The sequence below is a fragment of the Stenella coeruleoalba genome (genome assembly GCF_951394435.1).
Source record: "Stenella coeruleoalba genome assembly, chromosome: 4".
NCBI classification, from domain to species: domain Eukaryota; kingdom Metazoa; phylum Chordata; class Mammalia; order Artiodactyla; family Delphinidae; genus Stenella; species Stenella coeruleoalba.
Genome location: NC_137149.1, coordinates 21,544,374 through 21,570,583, shown reverse-complemented (window position 1 = coordinate 21,570,583; position 26,210 = coordinate 21,544,374). Strand labels below are relative to the sequence as shown.

At 38.7% G+C, this 26,210-nt stretch overlaps 1 protein-coding gene across 1 annotated transcript in view; it reads right to left on the bottom strand.

The window, feature by feature from the left end:
- Positions 1-26,210, bottom strand: part of PDE5A (phosphodiesterase 5A) — a 188,032-nt gene that overhangs the window by 140,389 nt on the left and 21,433 nt on the right. The gene's annotated exons all lie outside the window — the stretch shown is intronic.

Below are 26,210 nucleotides of genomic sequence, written 5' to 3'. Positions count from 1 at the left end.
TTACTACCCTGTTTTGTCCAATCCCTATCATGCTTTACAAAAAAGAACTGGTGTCTTCCTTTGCTTTATCCTCATCCCCATCTCCGTGCAGTTTTAGTATGGTATTTTGCCATGACCTAATTTTTTTGGCAAAATTAAACTGGAGCTGTGTTTCACAACGTGCGAATGACACCATTAGCAGTGATATACCAAAAGTGATTTAGCCGACATACTTTTTACAAACTCCTTTCAAAATATTCTTGGCAAGAATGTAAGACATTACTCACCACATAGAAACACATCATTAAACAGATAATATGAGAACTTTAAAAAATGTCTTCCAATCCCCCAATGCAATGGTTTATACTTCCTGCATTAAATAATTGTCCTTTTGTAACTTCAGTTTCTTTGAAACTTCATTGTTGTATGCAAGTAGCCACAAACCATTAAAAACCAAGCAAGGGAGTAGAGAATGAAGTGATGTATAATAAATTATATCAGATTTTAAAATGGGAGTTCTCTTCTAATTTGTTACTATGATAGTGATTACAGTGCTCATGAACAAAAGTGCTCAGTTTTTCCTTGTGGAAAGCCATGCGTTTCTCCTCTCAAGAGGTCAATTATAATTTAAAACTCTACGTCCTACTACAGATGGAGTGGATTTTTGGCTTGAATTGCTTGCCTTGGCTGGCTACCATGATTAAATTAACAGGCATTATCCAAATGTCCATTTTCTCTCCTAACTTCAAAGGGTTAAATTATCAGAAATCAGGAAGGCTTCCGAAAAGTTTGTGCAAGACAAGCAACACGTGGACTATCGCATCATGAGTTTCATTTCTGTGTGGTGTAGACGTTGGGTTGAGGGTTACTGTGAAGGCCTGTTAACCTGAGTGAGTATATCTCAAGGGATGGGGGATGAGGCATTTCAAAATGTTCTAGTCTCTAGAAAACTCAGATAAAACAATACCTCTTGTGACTTTAAAGTACTTTAAGTTAAGCATATTTTGAACTGGCCTCACCCTGGCCTTTTGTTCTACAGCTCCATTTATTCTTTATTCCAATTTGCCCCATTATTTTATGTATGTTCTAACTTTTTGGTATGGATTGCTCTAACCATCTCAAATCTTGTTTTAGAATAAGTTGAAGAATGAGTAAATAATAAACATTACCAGGAAATAACTTGGAAAATGATGTGAATGCTACTTACAACAAATGCAATGACTTAACAGAAAGCCCTCCAATGTATTCCCATTGAATAAAACCCAAACTCTCTAACATGGCTTACAAGGTTCTGCATGATTTTTACTGACCTCTACTGCTAAAGGTTTTATTCAAACAACTAGAAAAAACAAACAAAACCACAGATGATCAAATTCCTTTTCCAAAAAAGAGAACACAAATTATAAAAGTCATGACATCTTCCCTGCCTTTTTTTTTCAAATACCACATAATATCTTCTGTTTCCTTGCAGCAAACCTATATGTTCCAGGCTTGAAAAAATTGAGTAAATATATTTGCACATATAATGGGATCTAGGTTTCCCATTGTTGAACAGGAAGCCTAGAAGGTACACTGTGGTGTTGAAATGGAATTGGAGGTTAAAAATTAAATGTGTGTGTGTGTGTGTGTGTGTGTGTGTGTGTGTGCGTGCATGTGTCATGTGGGGAAATCCCACATGACAAGGAAATGCAGGCAGCTTTTAAGAGCTGTGGGCAGCCTCCAGCTGACTGCCTACAAGGAGCTCTATCCAGAAAGAAAAATGAATTCCTCACTCTTATAAAGGCAAGGAACTGAATGCCACCAACAACTGGAGTGAGTGCAGAAGCAGATATTTCCCCAGTCAAGCTTCAGATGACACCATGATCCCAGCCAATAAATTGATGGCAGCCTTGTGAGATGCTAAGCAGAAGACATCTTCATAATTGACATCTTAATAACACTGAGTCCTAGAATCTGTTAACATAGTATATTTATCCATTTATTCTGATCTTTTAAATTTCTCCCAGCAATGTCTTATAGTTTTTAGTGTACATGTCTTGCACATATTTTAATAAACTTATCTCAGTATATATTCCACTGTCACTGAGAGATACTAGAAGCAATGACATTCATGTGACTATGAGTACACTTAGTCCCAGATTTTGGTTTCTAAATACCACTCTTCACTTTAAAAGAAACCAGGAGTCTTTGGAGAAAAGATTCCAGGTTTGTGACAGGGAAAGTACAAAATATGCCTGGAAAATCTTGTTTTGACAGAAAATAAGAAAGACTTAAAAATGATACCAACATATCAGAACAGAGGACGTATATGAAAGGGGCTTCCAATGTACAAGTCTGAAGCAATTGGAATATCAAAATATATACTGATAGCAGCAAATTTTAAACCATTGACTAAAATAAGAAACTGTGATTCCATACTGATATAAATAAAAAACTAGATAAGCAAATAAATAGAAGAGAAAGGAATGTTCCTTACAGTAGAATGCCAACTAATAAATATAAAAGGAATCAAGTAATTAGAAAATTATTAATAGTTGCTAAAAGTAATTAATGAGACTGTGATGATGCGTGGGATATCTACGTAGCTTAAAGTATTTCCTCACATAAGAATCGATATTGTCAAAATGACTATACTACCCAGAGAAAGCTACAGATTCAATGCAATCCCTATCAAATTACCAATAGCATTTTTCACAGAATTAGAACAAAAATTTTTACAATTTGTATGGAAACACAAAAGACCCCAAACAGCCAAAGCAATCTTGAGAAAGAAAAATGGAGCTGGAGGAATCAGACTCCCTGACTTCAGACTATACTACAAAGCTACAGTAATCAAAACAGTATGGTACTGGCACAAAAACAGAAATATAGATCAGTGGAACAGGAGAGAAAGTCCAGCAATAAACCCACACACCCATGGTCACCTAATCTATGACAAAGGAGGCAAGAATATATAATGGAGAAAAGACAGTCACTTCAAAAAGTGGTGCTGGGAATACTGGACAGCTACATGTAAAAGAATGAAAGTAGGACACTCCCTAACACCATACCCAAAAAGAAACTCAAAGTGGATTAAAGATCTAAATATAACACCAGATACTATAAAACTCTTAGAGAAAAACATAGGCAGAACACTCTTTGACATAAATTGCAGCAAGATCTTTTTTGATCCACCTTCTAGACTAATGAAAATGAAAACAAAAATAAACAAATGGGACCTAATTAAACTTAAAAGCTTTTGAACAGCAAAGGAAACCATAAACAAAACAAAAAGATAGCCCACAGACGGGGAGAAAATATTTGCAAACGAAGTGACTGACAAGGGATTGATCTCCTAATTATACAAACAGCTCATGCAGCTCAATATCACAAAAACAAACAACCCAATCCAAAAATGGGTGGAAGACCTAAATAGACATTTCTCCAAAGAAAACATACAGATGGCTAACACATGAAAAGATGCTGAACGTCACTAATCATTAGAGAAATGCAAATCAAAACTACAATGAGGTATCACTTCACACCAGTCAGAATGGCCATCATCAAAAAGTCTACACACAAATGCTGGAGAGGGTGTGGAGAAAAGGGAACCCTCCTACACTGTTGGTGGGGATGTAAATTGGTACAACCATTATGGAGAACAGTATGGAGGTTACTAAAAAAACTAAAAACAGAGCTACCATATGATCCAGCAATCCCACTCCTGGGCATATATCTGGAGAAAACCATAATTTGAAAATATACATGCACCGCAGTGTTCAATGCAGCACTATTTACAATAGCCAGGACATGGAAGCAACCTAAATGCCCAACAACAGAGGAATGGATAAAGATGTGGTACATATATACAATGGAATATAACTCAGCCACAAAAAAGAACAAAATAATGTCATTTGCAGCAACATGGATGGACCTAGAGATTGTCATACTGAGTGAAGTAAGTCAGACTTCTAGAGAAAGACAAATATCATATGATATCACTTATATGTGGGATCTAAAAAAAACAGTACAAATGAACTTATCTACAAAACAGAAATAGAGTTACAGATGTATAAAACAAACTTATGGTTACCGGGGGTAAGGCGGGAAGGGATAAACTGGGAGATTGGGATTGACATATACACACTACTATATATAAAATAGATAACTAATAAGGACCTACTGTATAGCACAGGGAACTCTGCTTAATACTCAGTAATGACCTATATGGGAAAAGAATCTTAAAAAGAGTGGATATATGTATACGTATAACTGATTCACTTTGCTGTACAGCAGAAACTAACACAACATTGTAAATCAATTACACTCCAATAAAAAATAAAAAATAAGTAAAATAAAATAAAATGAAAGTATCTCCTCACAGGTTTCTTATTACTTACTGTGGGAAAATAGTATCTTTACAACAGAGAGACCTTGTGGATGTCTCTCTAACCAAGTGATTCGATTTATTATCACTCATACTGGGACAAACCAACAGTGTACACCTTTTAATAGAATATCCTGAGAAGGACACAATGTTACTTCTGTGTCATTACTGCCAAAATCATGAATCTAATCATGAGGATGAGATTGAGGGATTTACATTAAACACACCTAGATTGAGAAATTCTACAAAATAACTGGCCTGTATGCTTCAAAGATTTCAAGGTCAAGAAGGACAAATACTGAGGAGCTCTTCATTATTTATTGCTATGCAATGATATTACCACAGCATTAGTGGCTTAAAGCGACACACGTTTGTTACCTCTGTTTCTGTGAATTAGGAGTCTAGGTTGGTTAAGCTGGATCCTCTGCTCAGAAGTGTCTCACAAGGCAGTCGGGGTATCAGCCAGAGCTTCAGTCTCATCCGAGGCTCAACTGGAGAAGGATCCTCAGCTAAGATCACTCAGGCTCTTGGCAGAATTCAATTTCTTGTGATTGTAGAACTGAGAAATTCTTTTTCTTGCTGGATTCTGGCTGAAGACCTTTACAGGTTATTGGTTGGAGGCCAATCTGTGCTTCTCAAAGCCACTGTCAGTGCCTTGCCACACGGATTTTCCCAACATGGCCAGTTGCTTCCTCAAAGCCAGCAAGGGAGGCAGCCTCCACCAAGATGGGCAGTATAAGCTTATAATAATGTAATCGAACAGTCACATACCCATAATCACATAAATACATACATACCTTTGCCATATTCTATTTGTTGGAAATGTGGACAAAAAAAAGTTCCCTGCCATTTCAGTAAACAATGAATGTTGCCTGCCATCAAGCCATCAGCCACTGCAGCTGCCTCAACAGTGTGCCCAGAGGGGAATACAGGATGGAGAAAAGCAGGATACTGGCCCTAGATATTGATAGTTAAGATGCATAACAAAGGAACAATTTCTGTGAGCCCAGACTCTTGCATCTTCCCATAAATAGAAAAGCACTAAAAATCATTAAGATGAAATGTCTGGGTTTTGTCTGTTTTTTGTTGTTGTTGTTTTGTGTGTGTATGTGATTAGTTAGCAGTAGTCTTTTGATGTTCAACTACATGGGGGTTTTTTTGTTGTTGTTTTGTTTTGTTTCCCAGCAGAAACTCTTCTATGTCCTGGTTCCTCCCTTACATCTATGGGATAGTTCCTCAGAGCTGTTTGAGAGGGTGTATCCTGGGATATAGTCCTCAGTAAGGCCACCAAATAAAACATAACTCTCAACTTTCAGGTTGTACCTTTTTTTCAGTTGAAAGAAGCAAGTCAAGGTTTTGCCCTCACATAAGGGGAGGGGATCATACCAGGGTGTAAACAGCAGGATGAGGGGGTTGTGGAGGCCCCCTCAGGAATCCAACTAGAATAATATTATATAATAAAGCACCATGATTGGGACATAGCATGTGTTCAGTAGATATTTGCTGGGTCAATTTAAAAAGAAATGTGGGCTTTTTCTTAGAGTACTTTGGCAGTACTTTTGCTTATTGTATGTATGTAAATATGTCAGCAGTTGATCTCTGGGGAAGGGTTATTTCTTTTAGTGGTCTTTAGAAGTCGTATCACACTTAATAAGATCAGCTTATTCTTAGCAGCAATAGGCTCATGTGATATAGCAGTTTTCTGAGGACAGTGTTGGAGCACATGTTTCAAGTTGTTGCACAGTAGGGCTCAGCCTAATATTTTAAATGCGTGAATTTAAATCAGACCATAATTCTCAATTTCAAAGACAGAGCCAACCGATGAATGATAAAACTGTGTTATAGTGCAGTGCCATGATTCCAGTCAGTACACAGCATTTTCCCCTCAAATCAAACATAGGGTTTTCTACCCAAGCCTCTTGAAACAGCCAAGAATTCACTTTGATATACAAAGGCTGATCCATGTGAAAAGACATTACACAGACGATGGCAAGCAGCTGTTCTTCATATCAAGGAAGGTCACACATAGAGGAAATGGACTTACATTAAAACAGGAGAGATTTTGGACAGATACTAGACACACTTTCCTGACAGAGGGATGCAACACAGATGGATTCATGATGAAAAACTTCTGTGGACTTTTTCCCTAGAGGGGAACCTGGAGGTTCCTCACTGCCCTTTCACCTGCATATGGAGAATATGTTAAAACAGAGGAATGATGTCGTTTTAATTGATATATAATATTAACCAGTCACAGAAACATGAAATAACCTAAAACACCTACATCCAGAACAACTCTATATTTTTTTCATCCACTTTCCTACTAAAGAAAAGATTTCATTCCCTAGAGAAAATATCCTGTGCTAGTCAGAATGACTAAAAATAAAATAATTAGTTTAGAAAGAAATAGCAAGGAGTGAAACACTTTTAAGTTAACTGTATCCAGGTGTGACACACTTAACTAAAAACCAGTTTAAAAGTAGGTCATTTAAAATAAACTCTCTGAAGGTTAAAGGAACAAAAATGTGTATTTTTACAAGAAAGCCAAGAGATACAGGTTTGTTGATCTTGATTCTAGCCTAGAGAATCATTTGTCTTTCCTTTATAAGTTATAGATAAAAACTTTTTAGTTGGTGCTCAGCCTCATTTAAAAAATCTCAGATGGCTGCGTAGACACCATTGTGAAGCCTGCCTCTTTCCAAATATATAAGGAAAAGTGTGACTTAATTATTATGCCAGAGAAAAAGAAAGAACCTCATGACTGGAGATAACATTCATCTTTTAGGAGTAACTTTTGGATAAACTTCTTTGACTCAATTCTTTGAAAACAAAAATCAACATTTTACAATTTAGTAAAATCAATTAAAACTCAAACAAGACCACCAAATTAGGGATACTTAAGGTGTACAAAAATTTTCACTCCACTTTGATACATGCCTTGAAAATACTCCATTTTTTAAATAAACAAAGGTTGTACAGAGATCTAGATGAAGCTAGAAGTTCAGTCCTTTTATTGATAGATATAGTCACAGTGACTCAATTTTCCCATTCCTTTCTTATAGGGAAATGAAAAATATATTTAAAGGTGATAACATGCAGTCATAATATTTGGAAGTTCTAGGATAAAATTTCCAGCTATGCTTACATAAAATGTTGTCTTTAAATAATAGCACTTCCAAGAAGAGTAATCAGTAAATCAGTCGAAAGAAGGAGATACTCCACAGAACAGGCCCCAATTCCTTCAGTTTGTTTTCATTCTTCTCTGTCAATGAAATCACTGAGGTGGTGCATATATTAGAAGTATTGTGCAAGATATTCCAACATGAGAGTAAAGCCTGCAAAATTTCTTTCATATTAGGTCTGGGAACCCGAAAAACATTTCAATAATGTCTTAAAACTCTAGAATTGATCAATGCAAGTGATTTGCTCTTTGCAATAGTTACCTTGGAAGGCCATATGTTGTTTTTTTCTAATATTTATTTATTTATTTATCTTTGGCTGCATTGGGTCTTCGTTCCTGGGCGCAGGCTTTCTCTAGTTGCAGTGATCGGGGGCTACCCTTCCTTGTGGTGCATGGGCTTCTCATTGCGGTGGCTTCTCTTGTTGCAGAGCATGGGTTCTAGGTGCACGGGCTTCAGTAGTTGTGGCACGCGGGCTCAGTAGTTGTAGCTCGCGGGGTCTAGAGCACAGGCTCAGTAGTTGTGGCGCACGGGCTTAGTTGCTCTGCGGCATGTGGGATCTTCCCGGACAGGGGCTCGAACCTGTGTCCCCTGCATTGGCAGGCAGATTCTTAACCACTGTGCCACCAGGGAAGCCCAGCCATATGTTTTTATAAACTGTGTTGCCATTGCTCAAAACATTTTGGGAAATTCCTCTTTGAATGCTTTCAGAGTCTGCATTAGACTTTTTGCATCTCTTCAGTAGTGACATTATTTTGGTGTTTTTATTTTATGCTGAGAGTGAATTTGTTTTTTTGTATATTTTACTATGTTTTTAAAAAATAAATTTATTTATTTTATTTTTGGCTGTGTTGGGTCTTCGTTGCTGTATGCGGGCTTTTCTCTAGTTGTGGTGAGCAGGGGCCACTCTTGGTTGCAGTGCCCAGGCTTCTCATTGCGGTGGCTTCTCGTTGCGGAGCACGGGCTCTAGGCGCGAGGGCTTCAGTAGTTGTGGCACGTGGGCTCAGTAGTTGTGGCTCGTGGGCTCTAGAGCGCAGGCTCAGTAGTTGTGGCGCACGGGCTTAGCTGTTCCGCGGCATGTGGGATCCTCCTGGACCAGGGCTCGAACCCGTGTCCCCTGCATTGGCGGGTGGATTCTTAACCAAGGAGCCACCAGGGAAGCCCTGTTTTTTTGTGTATTTTAAATAGCCAAAATTACTTCATCTATGATCTGGTGGGAAACACATTTTTTCTTTTTGGTAAAATGAGAAATGTTTATAAAGTAGTGGCACTGCTTTTTGTCGTCCGGATTGGAAATTTACACAACCCTGTTTGCCAGCTGTGTGACTGCCCAATGCCTCAGTTTCCTTCTCTGTAACACTAGTAACAATGGCTCACATAGACTTGTTCCATTATGGGATATAATAAATATACTTTAGTAGTCAGAGTGCCCAGCACACAGTTAGAGCTCAATAGTTCTTACCTGGAGAATAGCTACATGAAGGGATTTCTAGCCCTCTCCTTTCTATTAAACTCCTTACTCCATCTATTCAAATCCAGCACAGTCAGTTTCAAAACTGACTCCAAATCTATTCTCTGAAGTCACCTTTTTGGTGTAAATAAATCATTTCGTAATTTTCTCTTTTTCCAACAATCACGGAGTCCTGAAGATTGATCATACATCATGACTCTTAAATCCATCCCCTTTTCTCCTGCCCACTTCCTGTCTTCTATCCTTGAAGCCATGCATTCTCCATGTTGCAGGCAGAGTGATCTTTCCAAAGTGTAAGCCTGATGGAGTCACTTCCCTCTTAAAACATTTTAGTGTTTCCCCATTATCCTCTGGATAGAGGACAGTCTTCTCAGTGGGACATATAAAGCCATTTGTGATCTGAACCTGGTTTATTCTAGAAGCATCAGTGCCACATTTCTTTAAATGTAGCATATTCTCACTTTCCCAGGACTTTGCAAGAAGCTGAAATTTGCTCCCTTTGGCTTCTGGGTAACTCCTACTGTTCCCTCTGGATTTAATTTAGAGATTAAGTTCTCCAGGAAACTCACACTCCCAGGCCCTCTACGGGTCCCACTTCCCACCCAAGGCTCATTTAGGTATACCTCTTAAGTATTCTCATAGCACCTGCTCAACCATTGCCCTGTATTGTAATCCTCTACTTGAAATGTATTTCCACATCAAGACATGAGCTTCTGGAGGGCAGGCCCTGTGTCTTATTCATGCTAGTCTTAGTTGAACACCCCGGGACCTTGTATTCATACTTACATCCCTAGGAACATAATAGGGCTCAGTAATCATTTATTGAATGAACGAATAATGTTTCTGATGTCTTATTTACTGCTCTTGTAGCTCATTAACGATTTTTATTGTTATTAAGATAAAATAAATCTCCCAGATTTGGGCTTTCACACCTTCCCTCTCTGACTTGAAAAAACCCAGAGCTGCATAGCTCAGCCTCTCACTTGATGTGGATCTTTGCTCATGTATCACCTCGGAAGGGTCTTCTGAGTAAGTAAATAGGACACACGATCAGACCATTGTCAAACACAGCTATATTTTTCTTGATACACTTATCGACTCTGACATTATATTCTATATTTATTATTTGTTTGTTTATTCCTGATGTCTGTAAGCTCCATAAAACTGAGTTTGTTTTATTCACCACTGGGTCCCAGCTCCCACAATACTGTCTGGCACATGCTGGGTGCTTAATGTTAAGTAAAGTATTGAATACCAGATTATAAGGTCCTTGAGAACAGTAAATTGTGTATGCTCCACAGAATAACCTAAAATATTATAGTATGTAATTGATAAATATATGTACAGGTATTTGCTGTAGTCACCTAAAAAAAGTAACAGGGTGCCTGTTGAGGCAGGCAATACCTGTAGGTAAACTTTGAGGGGGGGAAATTAAAAATTAAGTGAGCACTTCCAACCTGTAAGAAAGGAGGCAGACAGTTTCTTTCAATCAGGTCTTCTGCTAAAAATCACGGGATATTTTGCCTTTAGTTATGTACATGTGGTATAGGAAGGTTTCCCTTGTTTGAAGGGGGAATGACAGTTGAAACAAAAGGCTGCCATGCCCTAGGACCCCTTGAGTAAAAAAGGTCCCTGGGATGGAATGAATTTGTATAAGGAATTTGGAACATCTGGAAGAGAGGAACTAAAACATGTATCTTTATTACCTGTGATTTAGCATTGGGAGGCGGCTGGGGGCGGCGGGACTTGGAGGGGTACAGTGTGCCAAGCTGAATCAGGATGCCCCTGATCTAGGTACAAAGGCAGAGAAGAGCAATGGTTCCCCCTGAGGAAAAATCATCTGCAAAAGGGGCAGAGGTGGATTTATCCCGAAGTTACAGAAGCTTCCAGGATCATTCATTTACAGGACCCCTTCTGAGTCTCTGAGTGGGTCCCTAGCAATGTGACCACATCACTGCAACTATTTAACTGCTGACTGATTAAGACAACCGACTCTTTCCACCCAAAATTCCTCCTTGGACTTCTTCAGTAATATCATTGGAGTGGCTGAAGGCGTTTTGGGGATCCAGCTAAGAGGAAGTTCATAGGTATACATTTAGTTTGGTTTAAGGGGGATATCTTTATTTGGTTCAAAGTCAATTCTTTTTATTGTTAAGTTTTTGCTAGCTGCCCTGCTGGAGGAATGAATTATAAGAATATTCCTACCACCCATTCTTCAGAATCACCTAATCTCAGGACAAGAAGGGTCAGACATCCTGTTGAAATATAAATGTGTCTTACACCACCTGTCACTAGAAGTATGTGGATAGTTCAGGAGAAAAAAGCTCTTTCTGACTTGGGGAATCTAGAAAAGTGTGATGAGACTTAGTTTAAAATGAAACTGTAGGGCTTCCCTGGTGGTGCAGTGGTTGAGGGTCCGCCTGCCGATGCAGGGGACACGGGTTTCTGCCCTGGTCCGGGAAGATCCCACATGCCGCGGAGCGGCTGGACCCGTGAGCCATGGCCGCTGAGCCTGCACGTCCGGGGCCTGTGCTCCGCAACGGGAGAGGCCACAACAGTGAGAGGCCCGCACATCGCAAAAAAAAAAAAAGAAGAAACTGTAATATGTTTTAAAATTACTGGATAGTAAAAAATTCTGGAAGGTATAGAAGAAGAATGCTACTTTACTAGTCTTTGCTGAAAAAGGTATTAACTATTTGATCCCAATGATAAACTAAACAGCAAAGGATGTAGAGTATGATTTGAAGGGCTTCACCTGATACTCTACCATTCCCTGCCTTCCATCAAAAAAAAAATTTTTTTTTGTTTAAAATAGAACCTCATGATGGAAGAGGACATAGTATCTGACATTGCTAGACTCTTGGGGTACAAATGCATGCATCCCAAGCCTCAGCATGCTAGCACACACAGACTAACATGTTGCTACCCACCCTGTGTAAGAGCGATTTGCCAGGAATATTCCAATGGTGGGATTCCAGTTGGAGGGGAGTCTAACTGGAGGGGATATTGAAGCACCAGAAATTGAGGGTACGTAGGGAATGAAATTCTAGCCCAAACCAAAGAACACTGTTCTATATGAACACAGATTAAGACTGCAAGAATGAAAGGTACAATAATAGGAAATACAAATGTAGGTGATGACGGGCTTATATGATCCTCTCCTCTTGGTCATTCCTATGGTCTCAAGAACACTCTCCTATATAACTCTAGCACAGTGCTTGAAAGCCTTAAAACAAGTATTTGAGGATTAAGAGACTCATTGGATATGCTGGATATCTTCTGTTTGTTCCTCCAGATCCTACTCTGTTCCCCACAAGGCTGACCTATAAGGACCATATAAACAAGTTCCTTTGGAGCCAAGAATATACACTGGAGAAAAGACAGTCTCTTCAGTAAGTGGTGCTGGGAAAACTGGACAGTTACATGTAAAAGAATGAAATTAGAACATTCTCTGACACCATATACAAAAATAAACTCAAAATGGATCAAAGACCTAAATGTAAGACAGGATACTATAAAACTCCTAGAGGAAAACATAGGCAGGACACCCTTTGACATAAATTGCAGCAATATCTTTTTGGATCCATCTCCTACAGTAATGGAACTAAAAACAAAAATAAACAAATGGGATGTAATTAAACTTAAAAGCTTTTGCACAGCAAAGGAAACCATAAACAAGATGAAAAGACAACTTACAGAATGGGGGAAAATATTTGCAAATGATGCAACCAACAAGGAATTAATTTCCAAAATATACAGACAGCTCACACAGCTCAATATCAAAAAAACAACCCAATCAAACAGTGGGCAGAAGGCTTAAATAGACATTTCTCCAAAGAAGACATACAGATGGCCAACAGGCACATGAAAGCATGCTCAACATCACTAATTATTAGAGAAATGCAAATCAAAAGTACAATGAGGTATCACTTCACTCCAGGAAGAATGGTCATCATCAAAAAGTCTCCAAACAATACATGCTGGAGACAGTGTGGAGAAAAAGGAACCCTCCTACACTATAGGTGGGAATGTAAATTGGTATAGCCACTATGGAGAACAGTATGGAGTTTCCTTTAAAAACTAACAATAGAGTTACCATATGATCCTGCAATCTCACTCCTGGGCATATATCTGGAGAAAACTATAATCCAAAAAGATACATGCACCCCAATGTTCATTGCAGCACTATTTACAATAGCCAAGACATGGAAACTACCTAAATGTCCATCGACAGATGAATAGATAAAGAAGATGTGGTATATATATATATATATATATATATATATATATATATATATATATGTATATATATACATACAGTGGAATATTAGCCATAAAAAAGAATGAAATAATGCCATTTGCAGCAAGATGGATGGACCTAGAGATTATCATACTAACTGAAGTCAGATAGAGAAAGACATATATGCTATCACTTATATGTGGATTCTAAAAAAAAAAAGGTACAAATGAACTTATTTACAAAACAGAAATAGACCCACAGACATAGAAAATAAACGGATGGTTACCAAATGGGAAAGGGGGAGGGAGGGATAAATTAGGAATTTGGGATTAACATATACACACTACTATATATAAAAGAGATAACCAACAAGGACCTACTGTATAGTACAGGGAACTATACTCAATATTTTATAATAACCTATAAGGGAAAAGAATCTGAAAAAAGAATATATATATATATATATATATATGTGTGTGTGTGTGTGTATACACACACACACACACACATATATATAAAACTGAATCACTTTGCTGTATACCTGAAACTAACACAACATTGTAAATCAACTATACTTCAATTTTAAAAAATAATATGAATATGACTGTATTGATATTAATCATATATGTAATTATAAAAGTGTAATATAAATTTGTATATTTATAAATTTGTAAATTTTCTCAGCTTATTAGATTTTAGCAGAATTAAGAAAAACAAGCTTTTTTGCCCTCTGGCTATTGGCTGCCTTGGTTTACAGGGAGCATCAGAAAGAGATGGCAGGCGTGGAGGAAAATGAGCTCAGAACCTTTAATAACCCGATATGGTAAACTAAACATGACATCAGTTTTTTTGCTATTTCTCCCATGGAAGGGTGGAGTCCAATTCCCCTCTCCTGTTTGATCAGGGCTGGCCTAAGTAGCCTGCTTGAACAATTGAATGCAGTGGCGGTGACATTTGGAGACATGTGGAGAAGCCTTGAAGCCCCCACTACCTAGGTCTCTCTTGGAACACTCTCTTGGAGCTCTGTGCTGTCTTGTAAGAAGTCAACTACCCTGAGACTTCCCTGCTGGAGGGAGACATAGGGAGAGCCGGAGGAGAGAGAGCAATGCTGGCCATCCCCTAGCTGTTCCAGCCTTCCGGGGCAGACATGTGAGTGAAGACAATATCTTGGAGGATACTGCAATCCCAGCAGACATATCATGGAGAAGAACCAAGGAACCCAGCCAACAACTGTACGGAGGCCCCAGATATATGACCCCTGTCAAGCTGTCTCAAACATCTCCAGCTGTTCAAACGACCCCAGCTGAGACTCCAGGCTTTTGTGAAGCAAAAATAATCCATCTCTGCTGTGCCCTTGCCAGAGTTAGTGACCCACAAAATTGTGAGCACAATATGTGATTATTGTTTCACAGCAAAAAGTAACCAAACACCTGGTAACCTCCCAACTGGGTCAGCCCTGGTTGGCTGTGTCCCTCTGCCAAAGTCCCTTCCAGACAACCCTCTCCATAGAACTAGGCTTGCCTTACAGCCTGTGGGAGCTAACGGCTCCCTGCCATGTCTAGCTGTACTATCCTTTGTTATTGCCTTTTAAAAATCTTCTCCACCTTTCAAAGAAAAAGTCAATTAAATTCTCCGAGTGTCATCTGTTTCCTGTCAGGATCTTGGCTTATATACCAGACCAGATATACAGGTCTCAAGATTTATTAAAGAGCAGGGGAGAAAGCTACACACAGTCTATGTAAGGAGGTTCAAAATTATGCTTTAGAAAGCCAGAGACAAATTAGCAAAATAGTATGTGTGTATAGCCGTATCAGGTAATTAGTATGTTACCCTTAATGAAATACTTTAGAATACTTTAGAAGAGACTAGGTTTTTAATGCCATCCTTTACGTTTTCTGGATTCAGTGACTCTTACCCATTCTTTTGCTTTGTGAGGAAAGTGGTCGTTTTCTGGCATACTGTCTTATTTTATTTAACAAACAGTTAGGTCACACTTTCTATATTTAAGGCGCTCTGGAACAATATACAAATAATAATTCATTTGATCCTCCTAATAACGCTATCCGCCATTTTACAAATGAAGACGCTGGGGCATGTAGAGATTATATTACAGGTTCAATGGCTCACAGCTAGTAAGTGGCAGAGCTAGGCTAGTACTTGAAGCCACACAGTTCAGCTAGAGGGTGTACACTCTTTACCACTGTGTTATGCTGTGAAGTCTTGCCAGGAAAGACTTAGGAAATGGGAGAAATGAGTCACCCTGCTCTGCTGTGTGATTAGGGTCAGTGAGTGCTGGTACCACCTCTTCTCACAGGTGTCAGAGATGATGGACAGCGAAAAAGAGAAAGAGGTTGGGAGTTCCTCAGTGGACAGACACTGGAGAGGACAAGTATACTAGTTACCTGTTGCTGTGTAACAAGGTGCCTCAAAATGTAGTGGCTTAAAGCAACAATAATACGTTCTTATGTCTCATGGTTTCTGTGGGTCAGGAATTCAGATGGGGTACAGCAGGGTTGCTAATTCACTACACCTGGAGTCTCAGGTGGAAGACGTGCAGGCTGGGGTTGGAACCATGTGAAGGCTCATTCACTCCTACGTGGGCCTAGCTGGGTCTGTAGTCTGGAAAACCCCTCACAGCCCCCTACCCTCTTTCTGATTCCAGAAGTGCTTAGAGGAAAGGTTACCCACAAGATGAAATATGGTTTTACCTGTAGGAGTTACTATTTTGGAGAACCTGGCTTGTGTGATTATTTACAATTGTTTCAGTCAGGATCTCTGAAGAAAATAGAGGGTAAACTCAAACTGATTAAAAGGATTATTATTTAAAAAAAATTTTTTTTTTAATTTATTTTTGGCTGCGTTGGGTCTTCATTGCTACGCACAGGCTTTCTCTAGTTGTGGCGAGCGGAGGCTACTCTTCATTGCAGTGTGCAGGCTTCTCACTGCCATGGCTTCTCTTGCTGTGGAGCACGGGCTCTACACAGGTGGGCTTCCGTAGTTGTGGCACGCGGGCTCAGTAGTTGTGGTTCGCGGGTTCTAGAGCGCTGGCTCAGTAGTTGTGGAGCACAGGCTTAGTATCTCTGCGGCATGTGGGATCTTCCTGGACCAGGGCTTGAACCTGTGTCCCTTGCATTGGCAGGCGGATTCTTAACCACTGCGCCACCAGGGAAGTCCCTTATTTTTATTTTATTTTATTTTTTAACATCTTTATTGGAGTATAATTGCTTTACAATGGTGTGTTAGTTTCTGCTGTATAACAAAGTGAATCAGCTATACATATACGTATATCCCCATATCTCCTCCTTCTTGGTCTCCCTCCCACCCTCCGTATCCCACCACTCTAAGGGGTCACAAAGCACGGAACTGATCTCCCTGTGCTATGTGGCTGCTTCCCACTAGCTATCTATTTTACATTTGGTAGTATATATAAGTCCATGCCACTTTCTCACTTCGTCCCAGCTTGCCCTTCCCCTTCCCCATGTCCTCAAGTCCATTCACTACGTCTGCGTCTTATCCCTGTCTTGCCCCTAGGTTCTTCAGAACAATTTTTTTTTTTTTTTAGATTCCATATATATGTGTTAGCATACGGTTTTCATTATTCTTTTTCTTACTTCACTCTGTATGACAGTCTCTAGGTCCATCCACCTCACTACAAATAACTCAATTTTGTTTCTTTTTATGGCTGAGTAATATTCCATGGTATATATGTGCCACATCTTCTTTATCCATTCATCTGTCGATGGACACCTAGGTTGCTTCCATGTCCTGGCTATTGTAAATAGAGCTGCAATGAACATTGTGGTACATGACTCTTTTTGAATTATGGTTTTCTCAGGGTATATGCCCAGTAGTGGGATTACTGGGTCATATGGTAGTTCTATTTTTAGTTTTCTAAGGAACCTCCATGCTGTTCTGCACAGTGGCTATATCAATTTACATTTCCACCAACAGTGCAGGTGGGTTCCCTTTTCTCCACACCCTTTCCAGCATTTATTGTTTGCAGATATTTTGATGATGGCCATTCAGCCTGTGTGAGAAGATACCTCACTGTAGTTTTGATTTGCATTTCTCTAATGTTTAATGATGTTGAGCATCCTTTCATATGTTTGTTGGCAATCTGTGTATCTCCTTTGGAGAAATGTCTATTTAGGTCTTCTGCCCATTTTTGGATTGGGTTGTTTGTTTTTATGATATTGAGCTGCATGAGCTGCTTGTAAATTTTGGAGATTAATCCTTTGTCAGTTGCTTCATTTGCAAATATTTTCTCCCATTCTGAGGGTTGTCTTTTCGTCTTGTTTATGGTTTCCTTTGCTGTGCAAAAGCTTTTAAGTTTCATTAGGTCCCATTTGTTTATTTTGTTTTTATTTCCATTTCCCTAGGAGGTGGGTCAAAAAGGATCTTGCTGTGACTTATGTCATACAGTGTTCTGCCTATGTTTTCCTCTAAGAGTTTTATAGTGTCTGGCCTTACATCTAGTTCTTTAACCCATTTTGAGCTTATTTTTGTGTATGGTGTTAGGGAGTGTTCTGACTACATTCTTCTACATGTAGCTGTCCAGTTTTCCCAGCACCACTTATTGAAGAGGCTGTGTTTTCTCCATTATATATTCTTGCCTCATTTATCAAAAATGAGGTGACCATAGGTGCGTGGGTTTATCTCTGGGCTTTCTATCCTGTTCCATTGATCTATATTTATGGTTTTTGTGCCAGTAACATACTGTCTTGATTACTGTAGTTTGTAGTATAGCCTGAAGTCCAGGAGCATGATTCCTCCAGCTCTGTTTTTCTTTCTCAAGATTGCTTTGCCTATTCGGCGTCTTTTGTGTTTCCATACAATTTGGGAATTTTTTTGTTCTAGTTCTGTGAAAAATGCCAGTGGTAGTTTGATGGGATTGCAATGAATCTGTAGATTGCTTTGGGCAGTAGAGTCATTTTCACAGTGTTGATTCTTCCAATCCAAGAACATGGTATATCTCTCCATCTGTTTGTATCATCTTTAATTTCATTCATCAGTCTTATAATTTTCTGCATACGGGTCTTTTTTTGTCTCCCTAGGTAGGCTTATTCCTAGGTATTTTATTCTTTTTGTTGCAGTGGTAAATGGGAGTGTTTCCTTAATTTCACTTTCAGATTTTTCATCATTAGTGTATAGGAATGCAAGAGATTTCTATACATTAATTTTGTATCCTGCTACTTTACCAAATTCATTGATTAGCTCTAGTAGTTTTTTGGTAGCATCTTTAGGATTCTCTATGTTTAGTATCATGTCATCTGCAAACAGTGACAGCTTTACTTCTTCTTTTCCTATTTGTATTACTTTTATTTCTTTTTCTTCTCTGATTGCTGTGGCTAAAACTTCCAAAACTATGTTGAATAATAGTCATGAGAGTGGACAATCTTGTCTTGTTCCTGATCTTACAGGAAATGGTTTCAGTTTTTCACCATTGAGAATGATGTTGGCTGTGGGTTTGTCATATATGGCCTTTATTATGTTGAGGTAGGTTCCCTCTATGCCTACTTTCTGGAGCATTTTTATCATAAATGGGTGTTGAATTTTGTCAAAAGCTTTTTCTGCCTCTATTGAGATAATCATATGGTTTTTCCCCTCCAATTTGTTAATATGGTTTATCACATTGTTTGATTTGTGTATATTGAAGAATCCTTGCATTCCTGGGTTCACGAACGCCACTTGATCATGGTGTTTGATCCTTCTAGTGTGCTGTTGGATTCTGTTTGCTAGTATTTTGTTGAGGATTTTTGCATCTATGTTCATCAGTGATATTGGCCTGTAGTTTTCTTTCTTTGTGACATCTGTGTTTGGTTTTGGTATCAGGTTGATGGTGCCCTCATAGAATGAGTTTGGGAGTGTTCCTCCCTCTGCTATATTTTGGAAGAGTTTGAGAAGGATAGGTGTTAGCTCTTCTCTAAATGTTTGATAGAATTTGCCCGTGAAGCCATTTGGTCCTGGGCTTTTGTTTGTTGCAAAATTATAAATCACAGTCTCAATTTCTGTGCTTGTGATTGGTTTGTTTATATTTTCTATTTCTTCCTGGTTCAGTCTTGGAAGGTTGTGCTTTTCTAAGAATTTGTCCATTTCTTCCAGGTTGTCCATTTTATTGACATATAGTTGCTTGCAGAAATCTCTCATGATCCTTTGTATTTCTGCAATATCAGTTGTTACTTGTTCTTTTTCATTTCTAATTGTGTTGATTTGAGTCTTCTCCCTTTTTTTCTTGATGAGTCTGGCTAATGGTTTATCAATCTTGTTTATCTTCTCAAAGAACCAGCTTTTAGTTTTATTGATCTTTGCTACTGTTTCCTTCGTTTCTTTTTCATTTATTTCTGATCTGACCTTTATGATTTCTTTCCTTCTGCTAACTTTGGGGTTTTTTGTTTCTTCTTTCTCTAATTGCTTTAGGTGTAAGGTTAGGTTGTTTATTTGAGATGTTTCTTGTTTATTGAGGTAGGATTTTATTGATATAAACTTCCCTCTTAGAACTGCTTTTCCTATGTCCCATAGGTCTTGGGTTGTTGTCTTTTCACTGTCATGTGTTTCTAGGTATTTTTTGATTTCCTCTTTGATTTCTTCAGTGATCTCTTGGTTATTAAGTAGTGTATTGTTTAGCCTCCATGTGTTTGTATTTTTTACAGATTTTTTCCTGTAATTGATATCTAGTCTCATAGCATTGTGGTCAGAAAAGATACTTGACACAATTTCAATTTTCTTAAGTTTACTAAGCCTTGATTTGTGACCCAAGATATGATCTATCCTGGAGAATGTTCCATGAGCACTTAAGAAGAAAGTGTATTCTGTTGTTTTTGGATGGAATGTCCTATAAATATCAATTAAGTCCATCTTGCTTAAGGTATCATTTAAAGCTTATGTTTCCTTATTTATTTTCATTTTGGATGATCTGTCCATTGGTGGACCTTGGGTGTTAAAGTCCCCTACTATGATTGTGTTACTGTCGATTTCCCCCTTCATGGCTGTTAGCATTTGCCTTATGTATTGAGGTGCTCCTATGCTGGGTGCCTAAATATTTACAATTGTTATATCTTCTTGTTGGATTGATCCCCTGATCATTATGTAGTGTTCTTCTTTGTCTTTATTTTAAAGTCTATTTTGTCTTTATTTTAAAGTCTATTTTGTCTGATATTTGATTTCTTTTGATTTCCATTTGCATGGAATATCTTTTTCCATTCCCTCACTTTTAGTCTGTATGTGTCCCTAGGTCTGAAGTGGGTCTCTTGTAGACAGCATATATGCAGGTCTTGTTTTTGTATCCATTCAGCCAGTCTATGTCTTTTGGTTGGAGCATTTAATCCATTTACATTTAAGGTAGTTATAGATATGTATGTTCCTATTACCATTTTCTTAATTGTTCTGGGTTTGTTGTTGTAGGTCTTTTTCTTCTCTTGTGTTTCCTGCCTAGAGAAGTCCCTTTAGCATTTGTTTTTAAAGCTGGTTTGGTGGTGTTGAATTCTCTCAGCTTTTGCTTGTCTGTAAAGATTTTCATGTCTCCGTCAAATCTAAATGAGATCCTTGCTGGGTAGAGTAATCTTGGTTGTAGGTTTTTCCCTTTCTTCACTATAAATATGTCCTGCCACTCCCTTCTGGCTTGCAGAATTTCTGCTGAAAGATCAGCCGTTAACCTTATGAGGATTCCTTTGTATGTTATTTGTGTTTTACCCTTGCTGCTTTTAATATTTTTTCTTTGTATTGAATTTTTGATAGTCTGATTAATATGTGTCTTGGCGTGTTTCTCCTTGGATTTATCCTGTATAGGACTCTCTGTGCTTCCTGGACTTGATTGACTATTTCCTTTCCCATATTAGGGAAGTTTTCAACTATAATCTCTTAAAATATTTTCTCAGTCCCTTTCTTTTTCTCTTCTTCTTCTGGGACCCCTATAATTCAAATGTTGGTGCATTTAATGTTGTCCCAGAGGTCTCTAAGACTGTCCTCAATTCTTTTTTCTTTATGCTTCTCTGCAGTAGTTATTTCCACTATTTTACCTTCCAGGTCAGTTATCTGTTCTTCTGCCTCAATTATTCTGCTATTGATTCCTTCTAGAGAATTTTTAATTTCATTTATTGTGTTGTTCATCATTGTTTGTTTGCTCTTTACTTCTTCTAGGTCCTTGTTAAACGTTTCTTGTATTTTCTCCATTCTATTTCCAAGATTTTGCATCATCTTTACTATCATTACTCTGAATTCTTTTTCAGGTAGACTGCCTATTTCCTCTTGATTTGTTTGGTCTGGTGGGTTTTTACATTGCTCCTTCATCTGTTGTGTGTTTCTCTGTCTTGTCATTTTGCTTAACTTACTAAGTTTGGGGTCTCCTTTTCACAGGCTGCAGGTTCATAGATCCTGTTGTTTTTGGTGTCTGCCCCCACGGACTAAGGTTGGTTCAGTGGGTTGTGTAGGCTTCCTGGTGGAGGGAACTAGTGCCTCTGTTCTGGTGCATGAGGCTGGATCTTGTCTTTCTGGTAGGCAGGACTGAGCCCGGTGGTGTGTTCTGGGGTATCTGTGACCTTATATATGATTTTAGGCAGCCTGTCTGCTAATGGGTGGGGTTGTGTTCCTGTCTTACTAGTTGTTTGGCATAGGGTGTCCAGCAGTGGAGCTTGCTGGTTGTTGAATGGAGCTTGCTCTTAGAATTGAGATGGAAATCTCTGGGACAGCTTTCGCCATTTCATATGATGTGGAGCTGGGAGGTCTCTGGTGGACCAATGTCCTGAACTCGGTTCTCCCACCTCAGAGGCACAGGCCTGACACCCGGCTGGAGCACCAAGACCCTGTCAGCCACATGGCAAAAACCACCAATTTAATTTGTCTGGTCCCTTACATGATGTTGAATAAGAATATACAGGGAGATTCAGGCAGCTTCCTTGGGATTTCTCAGTTCAATTTTTGGAGTGCCCTTTGAGGCAAATCCTTTCCAGTCTTGAAATCTGGATGCGACAGGCTAATGGTAACAAAAGCTTTGCTTAAGCAAACTTCGCTCCTGATCCAGGAACTGCGTAACTGTTACACATGGCATACCTCTCCTCATTAATCAATGAGCTTTGGCCACTTACATGTCTTGGGAGTCTTTTGCTAAGGGCACCTGAAATGAACAAACCTCCTCACTGAGCCCAGGAATGGCTGATCTCTGCTAGGTGACCTGATGCAAGTTGAACTCTGAGGCAGAGCACCGCTTGGACGAGCACGGGAAGGAACGTCATGCGGACCAAGCCCTGAACTTTGCCGGGCCTTCACAGCAGGGCCTGGGGCCTGGGCGCTGCTTGTTCAGAAGTGGCTTATTTTAATGTGCTCTGACCTAAAGCTGCAGCTGGTTTCTAAAAAGCGAACAAAAAACACTGCATTTAAAAACAGCAGCCGGGCTTCCCTGGTGGCGCAGTGGTTGAGAGCCCGCCTGCCGATGCAGGGGACACGGGTTCGTGCCCTGGTCCGGGAAGATCCCACATGCCGCGGAGCAGCTGGGCCCGTGAGCCATGGCCGCTGAGCCTGCGCGTCCAGAGCCTGTGCTCCGCAACGGGAGAGGCCGCAACAGTGAGAGGCCCGCGTACCCCCTCCACCCCCTCAAAAAAGAAAAACAGCAGCCAAGCCCTCCCTTAACCTTGCTTGATCTCTGGGGAGTTAGTTCTACCCCCCACCCCATCCCTGTCACAAAGAAATCTGCAATCTCCTCTTATGTTTAAAAGCGTGGGAGTGTTTAGAGGAACCAAAACATCTCTCCTTCTCGTGTTCTGGCTAAGTAAGCCAATAAATATCTGATTAAGTTAGTTTGAGTTGGGTTTTCTGTCATTTGCTGCTGAAAGTATCCTAACTGCTGAAAGTATCCTAATCTATGTACTGTCAACACTTTATTTTGGTGCTGAGTCAATAACACAAGTAAAAAAGATAGTCCTTGCTCGTTGTATCAAAATGGTAAGACCTATGCAAACCCAGAAGTCTATACTTAGGGGCCCGCCAAGCCAAATAAACACCGCCTAAGGACCGTATTAGTTTAAAAACTTGCCAGTTCAAATATACCCGTTCTTCTTACGTCATCAAGTTTCAGTTCCCTAACATTGTACATTGTGTGTTTTGTGAAATTACAAGTTTCCTGTGATAGCAAGAAGCCCAAGTAATAATTTACCTGGCAAAGGAAGGTGAAGAGTGAAGATGGGTATATATTTGTGTATGAATTGCTGTAGAACCTCTGCATATTTTTAACACATGACATGATTAAAATTTTTTAAAAATTAGCTGATTTTTTAAAATCCAACAAATTAAGAAAAGGCCATGAGTTCCTTTTCAGGTACAGTTAAAGAGAATCACTAGAATCAGAGCCATTAAAATTTGTTTCAAGTTGTTATGGTACCTTAAAAAGAACATTTGATCCTTGAGAAGATGACAGCAATACATATAATTTTTAGCAAGCATTCTGAATTGAAATGATCACAGAACTATCAATATGGGATTTCAAAGTGAGACTGACTCAAGCAATTAACCTAAAATTATGTGTCCATGTTGTTTAAAGATCTAGCAGAGAAGCCTAATTGGCACTTATGAAATACCATTTCACTTACACTCAAATTTAAAAGTACGCTTGTGCCTTGAATAATGCTCTTGAGTATAAAAATAGGAACCAGATGTACTTTTAAAATTTAAATGAATTTGTTTAAGTGATTATTTATGGTCTATAATCAAATTATTAACTTTTTTAAAAAAGCATTTACTTTTTGTGTAAAAAAAGATTAAGTTTGCTTGCTTTCCTTCCCAACTAGTATTTATGGTACATTTATTTGGTATAAAGGGGTAAAAACAATCCAGCTCTTATGTAAGCTAGAGAACTGACTTTTGGCATCCCAGAGAGATTTCTTCTTTGCATTATACATTTACTTTGTATTTATGTATTTTGCAAAAAGCAATAATTCTATGTTTTTAAGTAGCAGGACATCTGTTCTGTTGGTCAGAATTTGTTCGTATATAATCACAGTATCGTCTCCAATTGATTTTTTTTTTTTTTTTTTTTTTGCGGTACGCAGGCCTCTCACTGTTGTGGCCTCTCCCGTTGCGGAGCACAGGCTCCGGACGCGCAGGCTCAGTGGCCACGGCTCACGGGCCCAGCCTCTCCGCGGCATGTGGGATCCTCCCGAACCCGGGCACGAACCCATGTCCCCTGCATCCGCAGGCGGACTCTCAACCACTGCGCCACCAGGGAAGTCCTCCAATTGATTTTATAGTAACTATTTTCTAACCTTTTCTTGGATTGATGGTTTATTATGTTAAACATTTATTACTTCATGTGAAATAGGTACAATCTTTAAACCAAATTAACAAATATTTACTGAATATATATATATGCAAAGTGTAATATTTAAATATTATTATTTTCCCTGTTGGACATAAAAATCCAGGTTGTTTAAGTCACATTGTCACCTGATAAGGTGCAGACAGTATCCCAACTGCTTTATTTACAGTAAAGAAAAACTAATCACTAACTGTAAAGAAACTTTAGTTGCAAAACAAGTTAGTGAAAACATGAATAGTGATAATTATAATCATATCCAACATTCGTTGAGCATTGAATTTAGAAAATAAATGTTTCCTAGTGCCTTCTGAAATCTCTATTACCTTGCCTGCTCAAGGCTTTTTCCACTATCTAATAAAAATATGACTTTATTCAGATAAATTTATCCCTTATATTAATTAGTTCTACAAAAGCTAATTGACTTAGAGCTTATAATACTTTTTTCTTTTGCTTTAGGACCCAAATAGGCAATGTTCTATTGCCCAATATAAGGGAAGGTAACTCATGTTTTGAAGAATAATTGGACTATTCATAGGATCCAGAAAACTCCTCAATGTTTCTTCATCCATCTGTGTATTCATTAAAAAGGATTTTTTTGAATGCCTACTATGTAAAATAAATTCTAATTATTTGTAAGTGTTTTGTGAAGGTATGTTAATAAATTCTAATTATTTAAAAGTGTTTTGTGAAAATACACTATTACTGGGAAGATAGCTATTAGGGCATTTATTTTCTGTTTATTTTACAAGGAAATGTACCCCTCTGAGTTTGATTTAGATATGTATTCCTAAAGTAAATATTGCTATTGATGGCTTCCTGTTTAATGTCAGGATAGTTAAGTGACCCTAGAAATCTTCCAGTTGTGTTAAAGTTTCCTTTACATGGATTCCAATATAATTGCTGTCATATTATTTGATATGTAAAAACCAGCTACCTCCTATATTCAAACTTTTATAGCATTTTATTCTTACATTTACTAAGAGACAAATTACTTTATGAAAATAATAGTATTATTTTTAAGGAATAATACTATGTCTCCTTTAGGCCAACATTTAACATGTCACAATTTTTAGACAGAAATTAAATTAACTATCCTGGCTTCCTGGTTCTTGAGAAGTTATTTATTACTATTTTTTTTTCTTATCTGCAAAATTAAATTCTACCAAATCTACTGAGTTTCCTACATCTGGATCCACATCCTCTGCTTTTCCTGCAGTAGCATGGCTCTTACCAACCACCTCCCCCCCACCCCCCAGCTTGTGTACTGGGTCCTGTTCCTCCTTAACCTCTCTGAGGCTAGGCTGATCTCTTCTCTCTTCTGCATCATCCTTTCTTTCTGCACTAAATTATTCCCACCAGCTAAAAGCATGTGGAATATCTCCCATCTCATTAAAAAGAACTCCTCATCCCACACCAGCTCTGCCATTTCTCTACTCGCTTGTGTGCTAGAGCTCCATACCTGTTTCTATTTTCGTCACTTGCTCATTCTCTGCCTGGATCTTTTATTTGAACCCACATATTTGACTCCTCCACAGCAGTCTCTCTTAAACCCACTGCAGTTAGGTTTTCTGCCATTTCAGCTTCATGGAAGAGCACTTGTTAAGGTCACTAATGACCTCCACCCTGCCATATCCAACATAAAATTCTCAGTCTCATCTTGACTCATCGGCAGC